A 12,935-nucleotide genomic window follows, 5' to 3' on the forward strand; every position below is an offset into this window, starting at 1 on the left:
AGTAGGCAGAGAGGCAGGAAGAGAGAGAGAGGAGGAAGCAGGCTCCCGACGCGGGACTCGATCCCAGGACCTTGAGATCACGACCCGAGCCGAAGGCAGCGGCCTAACCCACTGAGCCACCCAGGTGCCCCATCCCCCAACTTCTTATTTCATTGTGAAAACCCAAGGAGAAGCAGAAAACACTGCAGCTTCTACCATATCTTCCAATTTATCCCATGGATTCCTTTGGTTTTTGTGTCATTTAGATGCTGACCTTCTCTCCCCTGCTCATGGTTTTTATATCCAGTTTCCTACTTGTCTGCACATGGACCTGTATTAGGCATATAAAGGACAGTATGTCCAAGAAAGGAGTCCTCTCCCTAGAGAGAATTTTCTCTCGCAAAAGCTTCCCTATCTCTACAGGGGTTAGATGTCATCTATAATTCTTCTCTGTCCCAACAGCTTACATCTGATCAATTAGCAATCCCTGTGGGCTGGACGTCCCAGATGTATTCCAAATCCAATCATTTCTCACCAAGTCCACCGCCATCAATATCTCTGTGACAAGGGCAGTAATCGCTGATAGATCTCCTAGCTTCACGCTTGTCTCTTCAGTGACCGATCTTTACGAGATGAAAACCAAATAAAATTTCACACAACATCTTCATTGATTTTCTACCACCTTTTAGAACAAAATCTCAACCATGCATGGTCTGCTGGGCCCTTCGTGATGCCTCACTGCCTTCCTCTTCTCTCTCATCTGATCTCCCTCACTCCGCTCTTCTCATCTTAGCCTTCTTGTACCGTGGGTGGGTCCAGCTAGTTCTGGTTTCATGGTCCTCACAAGCACATGCCATCCCCTTTGTCTGGCATGCCCTTGCCTCCAGAAGTCCACATGACTGGCGGCCTTCCTTCATTTAAGTCTTCTCAAAAGTCACTCTCACCTCCCCGTCTCTTGCAAAGCACTTCCCCTTTTCATTCTGTTCCCTTTTTCTTTGCTGTGCCCTGTGTTAGATTATTATGTTAATGGTCTTCATGCTCTTGTGCTGTTGCCTCTTCTGTGACTCTGGGCTTAGCCATGTGACTTGCAAAATGTGATCCAAGCAGAGGCTTGCTAAGGGTTTGCACGTTAAGGGATGCCTTCATGGAACTCCAGCGGCCAAGTGAATTAGTGTGAAGCCTGCTTGCCCAAGAGGCCACATGGAGGACAACTGAGACACATCTGCTGACAGCTCCAGCCAATGGCCATCCAGCAAATGCACTAAGTGAAGCCAGCAACGCCATGTGGATCTGAGACATGCGGTTCCAGCTGATCTTTCCTCAACTGCCCGTCCATGGAACATGAGCAGATCAAAGTTGTTTTAGGCCAGCAAGCTTGGGGATGGTTTCTTATCTACAGCAGGCAATGATACATATCCTAACCTAGAATGTTATGTATATAAGCCTATTTGCTCACTGTCTGCCAAGCCTTCCAAAATGTAAGCTCTATGATAGGAACATTACCTTGAGTACACTGTGGTCCTCCAGCCTAGCACAGTCTAGCCACAGAGACACACAGAGGACAGGTGTTGAATGAGCAGACTCTTGAGGAGGAGCCGCATCTGGTCCTCTGGCTTCCACTAACATCTCCAAATATGGCCCATGAGAAAGACCTGTCTCCTTGGGGCACCTGGCTGGCTCCGCTGGTAGAGCATATGACTCTTGATCTCAGGGTTGTAAGTTCAAACCCTACACTGGGTATAGAGATTATTAAAAATAACATCTTTAAAAAAAAAAAAGATTGATCTCCTGTCTTCAAATTGACCACTAGACCTCACCAATGGAAATTCAGCATCTTCTAAATTCATGGAGGGTTTTTCCTTTCCAAATTTGTCCCCAGCTTTTCCCTTCTATTTCATAATTTAGTAATGGCACATAATTTAGTGATGAAAATTTTAGTGTCAACTTGGCTAGGGCATGGTTTCCATTTATTTATTTATTTGTCAAACACCTGTCTAGATGTTGCTGTAAAGTTATTTTTTAGATGTGATTCACATTTAATCAGTAGACTGAGAAAAGCACATTACTCTCCATAATATGGGTGAGCCTCACCCAATCAGTTGAAGGGTTTAACAGAAAAGACCAAAGTCCCTTGAGCAGAAAAAAATTCTGTCTCCAGACTGTCTTCAGACTCCAGACTACAACATAAACTCCTGTCAGAATTTCCAGCCTCAAGCCTACCAGGAAGGTTTGGGACTTGCCTGTACACACAACTGTGGGAGCCAATTCTTTAAATCCCTCCTCCTCATCTACACAACACACACGCGCGCCTACACACACACACACACACACACACACACACACATCATTGGTTCTATTTCTCTGGAGAACCCTTATACTGGGCTTATCTTTGACAATCTCTTCTCCCTCATTTCCCAACAACCATTTGGTCACCTAAGCCTGACTGGTACAGTGTATGGAATGCCTCCTGTGGCTACCCTATCTCTGCCCCCATGTCCCTTGTCTTGGTTTAGACTCTCAGCACCTCTCACCCAGACTATTATAAAAGCCTGCTAACTAGTCTATCTGCCTCATCTCCTTCCCATCAGCATGCTGTTTGCCTGCCAGAGTTACCTGTCTGAGAATCTCATCACGACATCACCTCCAGAGCCTCCAATCACCTACAGAACACGGTGCAAACTCCTCAATGTAACACGAAAGCTTTTTATCAACAAGCTCAAGTTCTGTTCCCAGCTCCGTATCTCTCACTCATCTCTAAAGCCACTAAATTCCAGTTATATTTAGCACCTGTGGATCCTCAAACGTGTATTGTTCATATTTTCATGCTTTTGCACATTTTAAGATTTCTTTTCATTTAGGGGGAGAGGGAGAGAGAATGTGTGTGTGTGTGTGTGTGAAGGGGCAGAGGGAGAAGGAGAGAGAGCATCTTAAGCAGGCCCCCTGTTGAGTGGAGCTCGATCTCCTGGGGCTTGTAAGATCTTGTGGGGCTTGATCTCATGACCCTGAGATCATGACCGGAGCTGAAAGCAAGAATTAGATGCTTAACTGACTGAACCACCCAGGCGCCCTGTATTTGCGCACCGAATTCTATCTACTTGGAATGCCTACCAATTTGTTTTGAAAACATTCCAACCTGCTAAGTTCTAACTTAGATATACTGTTTGTCCTTAAGCTGTCCCTGGATGCTTGTCATAATATTCAGACAATGATAATGATTTTTTCATTAGTCTTATTGTCTTGAAATTAATGTATGTGTTTGTATTTCTCAAAGACAAGAAGGCCTTCGATGGGAGGGACTGTATAATAATGGACACTATCGATAGTAATAGTAACAATAATAATTAGAATTCTTGTCCTGGTCTTCTGTTTAGTTCATAAGAGCCACTCAAAAGATGTTTGCTGCGTCGATTTTTGTGTGTTAGATTTTAAGCCCTTTGAAGGCAGAAACCGTATTGTTCATCTATTATTCTTGGTGCTTCTCATAGGATCCTGTACACAGTACAAGGACCAAGTACACAGTACTGTGTACATAGTATACAGACTTAGTACCTAGTACATAGGCTTTTGTGCAATATGAAACTGAATTAAAGAAAAGCTTCAGTTCTCTGAAGACAACAAATACTTCATTTCCTGTTGCTACACTATGTCCCTCATCCCTGGATTCCCGCACTTGGGCTCATCACAGAGATTTTAAGTCAAGCAAGACTTTGTGGAAAGGAGAAATCACTGAAGGTCACAGTCTTGGGGAAAAAGAAAGAGAAGGGGACTGTCCTTTTTAAAAATAACTATAAGAACTTTCTCCATTTCTTGTTTTCTCGGTCTTCTAAAAAAACATTTTTTTTCTTTTGACAATTTTCAAAGCCACAAGTTGAAAGAGCAGTATGACCAACAGCCGGATCCCCTCACACAGACTCACCAACATCTTGCCACACCTGTTTCCCCCTCTCTCTATATATATACACACAACACTTCCTTTTGCTGAGACCAAATGGCTGCTGTCATGGTATGTCACCCTAAACACTGCACGTGGCATCGCTCAGAAGGAAGACCTCTTACATCGTCCTAACACCAATATCATAGCTAAGAAGAACAGTATTAATTCAACCAATCATCTAGCATAGACTCTGGACTCAAATTACCCTAATTTTCCCTCCAAATGTCCTTGATAGTGTTTTGTTTTGTTTTGACCCAGAATCCCATCAAATTTCACACATTGCTTTGGCTGTTAATATCTCTCCTCCTCAAAGTGTTCCTGTCTTTTTTTTTTTTTTTTAAGATTTTCTTTCTTTATTTGACAGACAGAGATCACAAGTAGGCAGAGAGGCAGGCAGAGAGAGAGGAGGAAGCAGGCTGCCCGCTGAGCAGAGAGCCCGATGCAGGGCTTGATCCCAGGACCCTGGGATCATGACCAGAGCTGAAGGCAGAGGCTTTAACCCACTGAGCCACCCAGGTGCCCCTCCTGTCTTCTTGATATCAAACACTTGAAGATCCAGGGCAACTGACCTATAGAATGTAAGATACAGTTTTGTTAGGATTTGATTTGGGCCAAATTTTTCCAGCAAGTTCTGTTGTGTTCCTCCCACAGCATCAGGCCAGGGGACCCATAATGTCAAACGGTCCCACTCCTGGAGATGCCAAGTGTGAGGAGATGCCGATATGGTGTGATCTCTCCAAGGCAAAGACATACTTTATAATTAATAACTAAACTGTAGATCATGTATGTACTTCTCCCTTAGTTTTTCCCCGTGGGTTGCTTGAACCACTGATTGAGAGTTAACAAAATGGTACTTAACTAGATCTAGAGTCTATACTTATTAACTCATCTCTTACAAAGCAGAGCTTCCCACCCACCCCTTTTGAGTATCATTACAGAGTCATGAATTTTTTTTTCACTCAATATAATCATTTAGCAGGATTTATTTTTTTGATCCTCAAAGTTTCCCAGATTTGGTAAGAGGGATCCCATTCAAAGCAGCCTTCTGTGTCCTTTTGACATAGGTTTTTAAATAGTCTTTGAATACGTCTTGCTTTCTGGCACACAGTAGTTCATAACTCAGACCTAGTATCAGCCCATTCTCTGAGGAGCCTCAGCTCTTTTCTGACAGGAAGTACAAAACAACACCTAGTCTGTAAGTGAGCTCACTGCCATGGAGTGTCATGGATTCTAGGCTCTTTCTGTGGAATAGCTAGAAAATCACATCATCAACTCATATTTATCGATAGATCCAATTCAGGTCTTCCCCTTCTCTGTTCTTTGGCTTTCACTGAAAAGCCTCATTAGTTTCTAATACGAGTAACACAGCTCTAGGCGATCTAGATTTGAAAGAGAAAGGGGGACAAGGCTGCTCTGGTCCAGACAGGCACCAAGTGATGGAGCTTGAGCAGGCGTGGCAGCCCTGCGACCGGAGAACGAGGTATATGGACATGGGAGCCTTTAAGAGGAAGCGTTCTCAGCGACTGTTGAAAGACTGGAGATGGATGGGGAGTCCATACAATTATTCAGCCAAATCAAGACACTTTTTGAGAAAGAAAGCAAAGTGATATTAATAACCTTGCTAGTCAGCAGGCATAAACCAGCCTGGTCGTGAGCTAACCTGACATATGGTTATTTCAACAGAGGGAATAAAGGAAAAGACCAGAATCAAAACTTACTCTAGGATTTCCTGTCTTGGGGGCTGTGGGTTACTGCAGTTAACAAGGCATTTGTAAATGCTATTTCCAGTTCCAGGGTGGTGGTAGGTGGGTAGGTAGGTTCCCGTCTTTGTGAGCTCTACTTGTCCTTCCCAACAAGGCTTATGAGGAATCAGACACAGTGAAGGTACAGGCTTAAGTTACAAGGCGTGGGACCAGGGTGCTCTCTGGAACCCACTGGGGTGGACATTACTTGTTTTTGTTTTTAATTTGAGAGACAGAGAGCAAGACAGCACAAGCTGGGGGAAGCAGCAGAGGGAGAAGCAGACTCCCCTCTGAACAGAAAGCCCGACATGGGCTCAGTTCCAGGACCCTGGGATCATGAGCTAAAGACAGATGCTTAACTGACTGAGCCACCCAGGCACCGCTGGGGTGAACATTCCTGGAAAAAGAGCCTCTCCCCTCCAATTCTGTCACCTTTCTTCCTTTTAGGGCAAGACCAAGAACCACCTCATCCATGGGAGAGCAAACGGTCTATAGGTACATTGGATGCTAGCAGGAACAGAGGTTCTTTGAGAAATCCAGCTGCCCAGCACCAGGGGAATTTGAGGGTCCAGAGGAAGCTGGCTTTGGAAGCAGAGGCCAGTGAGTCTGTGGGACCCTGAGTTGACATGTATCTTTTCCCTGGAGAAAGGAGAAAGGCCTTTGATTCCAGCCAGACCCTTGTCCAGGCAATTCAGAGTATGCCTCCAAGCTATTTTGGGGGTAGTTCTGGTTTAGGGCAAGGGAAGGGGGCAGAAGAGTGCAAATGGGGTACGGAGAAACCATCAAGTTTCAATGAACTGGCCTGCAAGCAAATATACTAAACTCCGAACTGTATTGAATATAATCTTAGACTCCTTTGATGGTTCAGAAAGCACATGAGTCTTGTAAAGCTTCAGGGTCCCCAGAAACACCCCTGGCTGTGCAGTAAATGCCCAGCTGTGTCCACTCCTCCATGGTCTAAAGATACAGGTGACACGGCCCTCCTGTGTGTTCTCAGAGCTGCCTGGGCCACTGTCCCAGCCTCCAGGTTTTGTGCCCAATTTCTAATGAACTAAAATTAGTAACAGGTGACAAGCCAAAAACACATTTTGAAGGGATGTCTGTAAGATGTGACTCTCCTAGCTCTTTCATTACATTCCACGAATCTAATTTTAGCTTAGAGAATTCCCCTGGGGACTGCAGGCCTGGTTTGCAGACCTGGGTTTAAAGTCAATCACTCCTCAGGTTTGCTTTGATAATGGACCTTGAGTTGGTGTGCTGGGACCTCAGGGGACTGGGGTTTTGAGTCTACCATTTTCTTGGTAAGAACAACAGAAAGAGACCCACGACCTTCCAGAACTCTCCATCGTTCACAGGACTTCCCATAAACTTGGAGAACTGGTCCTCAAAACTCCCCTCCATCTGATCCGTTTATCCAAAAGTCTCAACATATCCTCTGTCCCACGCAGGTGACCCGCTCTGGCGGGTGCCTCTGAACTCCTCTTGGACTTTATTTTCCTGCTGATCATTCCCTCTGCCTGGCTCTACCTCTTGGTCAGGACCCCTGCTGCTCCCTGAGCTACAGACGTCTGTAGCTGGTGCCCTACCTGGCCCAGATGAACAACCTCCTCTTTTTCCTCCTCCTCCTCTGCTCCTCACCTTAGTGAATGATAAGGAAGAAGTTTCTTCCAGTGGTTCTGCCAGGATTTCTTTAACCCACTGTCCGGAGACTGCTTTTTAAAACACAAACCAAGGGAAGGAGGAGCAAGATGGTGGAAGGGTAGGAGACCTAAATATCACCGGGTCCAGAAGTTCAACTAGACAGCTATCAACCCCTTCTGAACACCTGCAAACTCGGCAGGAGACAGAAGAGCAGCAATTCTAGGAAAAGAAAAGCGACCACTTTCTGGAAGGTAGAATGTGCAGAGACGTGAATCTAAGGTGAAGGGAAGATAGAACTGGGGGGCAGGGGGCTCCTGGCAAGATGTGGAGCAGCAGAGCACAAAATTGGAACTTTTACAAGTCTGCTCCACTGAGGGACGTCGCTCCAGAGGCTAAGCGGGGGATCGAGCCCTCATGGGGACAATGTGGTCTCAGGACCCATGGGGTCACAAGAAGACCGGGGTGTCTGAGTGTGGCAGAGCTCCCAAGTATCAGAGAGGGGAGACTGGCTGCAGAGATAGAGCCGAGGAGGGGGGGGGGGTCTCAGCTCGGGCTTACCTTAAACTATGATCCAAGGCACAGTAGGGCCACTGCTTTTAGGGTCGGGACCCCACAAGTGGCTGGTCCGGAGAGACCCCTTCCTTCCTCCTCCAGGAGGAGTGGCATGGGTGTGTACTGCAGGAATCTGCTGAGATTGGAGACTCCAGATGGGCCCATGTGCCAGAGATAGAAACATTTGGTCACAGGCGGGGGGAGCATGGCCAGAGACCAGGGAGATGGGAGTGACTGACTGCTTTTCTCTGAGGGTGCACTGAGGATAGGGGCCTTGAGCTCTCGGCTCCTCCAGGCCAGACACTGGGAGGCCGCCATCTTCATTCCCGTCCTCCAAAGCTCTACAGAAAGCATTCAGGGAACAAAAGTTACCAAGAGTGAACCTGAGCAGCTTACTTAGCCCAGTCCCTGGCAAGGGAGGTACAATTCCAACTCATGCAAAGACATTTGTGAATCACTACAACAGCACCCCCCCCCCAGAAAATCAGCAAGAACATCCAGCCAAGACCAAGTTTACCAATCAATAAGAACTGTGGAACTCCAGAGATAGAGGAAAGCAACACATAGAATTCAAGGGTCTTTCCCCACAATTCTTGGCCTTCCAAAGTTAAATTAAAAAAAAAATTTTTTTCTTACTCTATTTTTAAAATTTTTCCTGTGATCAATGTGATACATTAATAAAAGAAAGTACAATAGCCATATGATTCTCTCAATAGATGCTAAAAAAGCATTTGACAAAGTACAGCATCCTTTCTTGATCAAAACTCTTCACAGTGTGGGAATAGAGGGCACATACCTCAATATCATCAAAACCATCTATGGTCAATTAATCTTTGAGAAAGTAGGAAAGAATGTCCAATGGAAAAAGACAGTCTCTTCAACAAATGGTATTGGGAAAATTGGACAGCCATATGCAGAAGAATGAAACTGGACGGTTTCCCTATACCAATAGACTCAAAATGGATGAAAGACCTCAATGTGAAACAGGAATCCATCAAAATCCTTGAGGAGAACACAGGCAGCAACCTCTTTGACCTCAGCCACAGCAACTTCTTCCTAGAAACATCACCAAAGGCAAGGGAAGCAAGGGCAAAAATGAACTATTAGGACTTCCTCAAGGTAAAATGCTTTTACACAGTTAAGGAAACAGTCAACAAAACCAAAAGACAACTGAAAGAATGAAAGAAGACATTTGCAAATGACATAACAGATAAAGAGTTAGTATCTAAAACCTATAAAGAACTTATAAAACTCAATTTCCAAAGAACAAATAATCCAATCAAGAAATAGGCAGAAGACATGAACGGACATTTCTGCAAAGAAGACATCCAAATGGCCAACAGACACATGAAAAATTGCTCCACATCACTGGGCATCAGGGAAATACCAGTTAAAACCACAGTGAGATACCACCTCACACCAGTCAGAATGGCTAAAATTAACTGGTCAGGAAACAGCAGGTGTTGGCAAGGATGCGGAGAAAGGGGAATTCTCCTACACTGTTGGTGGGAATGCAAGCTGGTGCAGCTACTCTGGAAAACATCATGGAGGTTCCTCAAAAAGCTGAAAATAGAGCTGCCCTATGACCCAGCAATTGCAGTACAGGGTATTTACCCTAAAGATATAAATGTAGTGATCCTAAGGGGCACAGCACCCGAATGTTTATAACAGCAATGTCCACAATAGCCAAGCGATGGGAAGAACCTAGATGCCCATCAACAGATGAATGGATAAAGATGTGATGTGTATATATACAATGGAACACTATGTAGACATCACAAAAACCAAAATCTTGACATTTGCAACAATGTGGATAGAACTAAAATTAGCATAATACTAAAACTAGTATTATGCTAAGCAAAATAAGTCAATCAGAAAAAGACAATTATCATATGATCTCATTGATATAATTTGAGAAGCAGGGTGGGGGTCTGTGGGGGGCAGGGAGGGAAAAAATAAAACAAGATGGGACCAGGGAGGGAGACAAGCCATGAGAGACTCTTAATCTCAGGAAACAAACTGAGGGTTGCTGGAGGGGTGGAAGGGAGGGAGGGGGTGGCTGGGTGATGGACACTAGCAGGGTATGCGCTATGGTGAGTGCTGTGAAGTGTGTAAGCCTGATGATTCACGGACCTGTACCCCTGAAGCAAATAATATATTATATGTTAATAAAGAAATAAAAATAAATAAAACTCCTTCACCTGATCACCTTCTTCAGGTTCCCTTGCCCATGACATAGAGTTAGGAGGGAAATAAGCAGCCTTGTTTGTCTTACTGTAAGCCCACAACCAGCCTTTAATGAATGTTTAATGATCAATAAATGAAGAAACAAGGAATGCATGATACAAAATTGCAACGAGGTAGAATCAGGACCACAGCGGGCGGGGGAGGGGGGTGGGGTGGGGATACAAGAAGAGGTTGCACAACAGTTGGCCCAAAGGAGAGATACCCAATTCATTCTACAAGTTGGGCCTTGGAAACTGGGTCTGAGCTTCTTTTCCATTTCCTGCATGATGCTATTGTGGTGTGATGTTCCCGTTTATCTGGGCTTAGAGATAACGATCTAGTTCTCTTGGCTCAGTAGTAAGGAAATGCAAGAAAATTAGAAATAAGGGATAGAGGATATGGTGAGAATGAGAAGATAAAATGGCTTCGACAAAATTATCAGCACTAAAACATCAACGTGCGGGACTAATAATCGAACGTGTGTACAGGGCTCTCTCATGTGGGAGTCACGGACCTACTGTAGGCTTCTAATAGAAAAGGTTTTAAGGAAAATAAAAACACTACTGGGCACTTCCATCTCATTCTAAAGCTTAGCTCAATGTTGTCTATGTGGCCTTCTGGAGTGAGATTTAATTATTTACCATTTTTCTCTCCTATTACAAGCTTACTAGCTACTGTTGGAGGAGAAAGGTGAGTGGACTCACATAGCTATGGGTAGGGATAAAAGACAAGAGATAATCTCTCTTAAGTAGAGATAAAACGTGTTGCAAACCGTATTTGGGAACTGAAGTTTAGCTTTTATGGTTCTTCTTGTCTATACACTTTCCTACTTCCACAGACACTGACAATAATAATTATAATTCAGGGGGAGAGGAAGGAACATGAAGAATCTTGCAAACATGTTACTAGAAGCACATTCACGCTGGTGTGGACAATGGGAATGACCTGGTTCCTCGCCTCCTCTGCCCTGCATTCTCCAGTCCAGCTGCACAACCTAGTAAAAATGGTAGACTTTCGCACCGCTAGGGGCTGTATCCAAACCTAAACCAAGTCCAGATGACACAGTAAAGCCCCTTATATCTTTCAGAAGCTTCTGCAGTAGGGCCATGGGAGGGAACCAACACCTGGGAAAAGAGTCTTTATTTTACAGAAACAAAACAAACGTGTATTGTTTCCACGTGCTTTTCCGTTGCCTCCCTGGCCACTTTCTATGCGGTGGTCAGATTCTCCTCAGGTGAACATGGCACACGCTAGAGACCCAGCCCTGCGTCCAGGACCCATCGACCCCCCGCCCCGCAAACCCCGAACTTACTACCGCTAGTGGATCATTCAGGGCCTTGGAGGTCTGCGGCAAACACCCACAAGGAACTGCGCATGCCCGTGTGTAACTCCACACCCCTCTCCTTGCTCTCCCAACAGAAATTATTGGCGGCTCCTCCAAACCACCACTTTACTTCCCTCCTCAAAATTCAGGCCAGATGCCATCATTACCAAACGCCTTCTGAAACCTGACGCTTCCACTCTTTCCCTAATTTGGGTGATTTAAGTTAAGACTCTTGGCACAGACCAATTATTTCCATGACAGCGGTGATCACGTTGTAATCAGCCCCTCCTTGGACTGTGAGCTTCCAGTGGGTGGAAGCCGTATCCACTGGGCTTAGCAAAGCATTTGGGCGCGTAGTAGGTGTGCAGGAAACCTTCCAGTGAACTCTAGGAATATAGTCCATACGGCCAAGTGCACACGTCTGCAATGCCCACATCAATGAATTTTCAAATGTGTGTACACAGAGGCATAAACCCATAATGACCACCCAGGTGAGCATTACAGCGCATTCCCCAGAGGCTCCCTTGAAACAACAGGCTTTAATTGCTCTGGGAATGAGCCCCATCCAGGTCGTGAAAGACGAAAGCAGGCCGGTTGCCAGTACGAAATCCAAGAGGCTCGCAGGAGCCGGAATTCATTGCAGGTAGAATGCTCGGGGTGGGGGCAGGGGCATTTTGTTCTAGAGAAAAGTTAAGAACAGGATTAAAGGCTAGAACATTTTTTTTTTAAATGCAAATAGTGAAAAGTGAGCACAGCAACCTTCTTCCCTTCCCCTCATGCTCATCCAGAAAAACGAGGGCCAGGGAGGCCCGGTGTGGGCGGGCTCAGGATTCCCTGCCACCTCCACACGGTCGCCTTACCCACGTCCTGATGGCTGTTGGGACTCGGAAACCAGAGTGACTCAGAAGTAACCATGGTCAAGGCTTGCCAACGCTTCCTCGCCACGCGCAGCGCGTCGGGTCTCCGCGGGGATCGGGCTCCTCGGCTCGCGCTCACCTGCACCTCCCGCAGCCCAGCGCGCACGGGGGAGCGGCCGCCTCTGCCCGCAGGTCGGCGAGGGGAAGCGCCCTCCCCATCGCAGCGGCCTGACGCTCCTTAATTGACCCAAGCGTTTTTTCCCTTCGTTTCTCAGTCCAGCGTTTAGAGCATCACGTTACTCGCAGAGGACGGAAGACCTCTGCTGCGGTGGCCCAGGCGGCCCCCGAAATCCGCTGCCAGCGGGAGGGGCGTCCGCTACTGGCGGACGCGCGAGCGGGGCCCCCGGCCGCGGAAAGTGAAGATGCGCGGTTGACCCGGCCCGGGCCCGGGCGAGGCCATCGAGGGGGCGCGCGCTCCCCGGGACGCCGCCCAGCCCCTAGGCGCCCGGCGCCCCGCCCCTGCGCGAACTTGGCCGCACCCACTTCCCCCGGGAGGCGCCCCCGCCGCCGCCGCCGCCGCCGGGGCTGACGTCACAAGGCACCCAGCCGCCAGCGCCCCGCGGTGCGCGCCCCGCGCGAGGACCCGCCGCCCTCTCGGCGCCGACACCCAGGCGCGCCGC

Source organism: Neovison vison, chromosome 1 (genome assembly GCF_020171115.1).
Source record: "Neovison vison isolate M4711 chromosome 1, ASM_NN_V1, whole genome shotgun sequence".
NCBI classification, from domain to species: Eukaryota; Metazoa; Chordata; class Mammalia; order Carnivora; family Mustelidae; genus Neogale; species Neogale vison.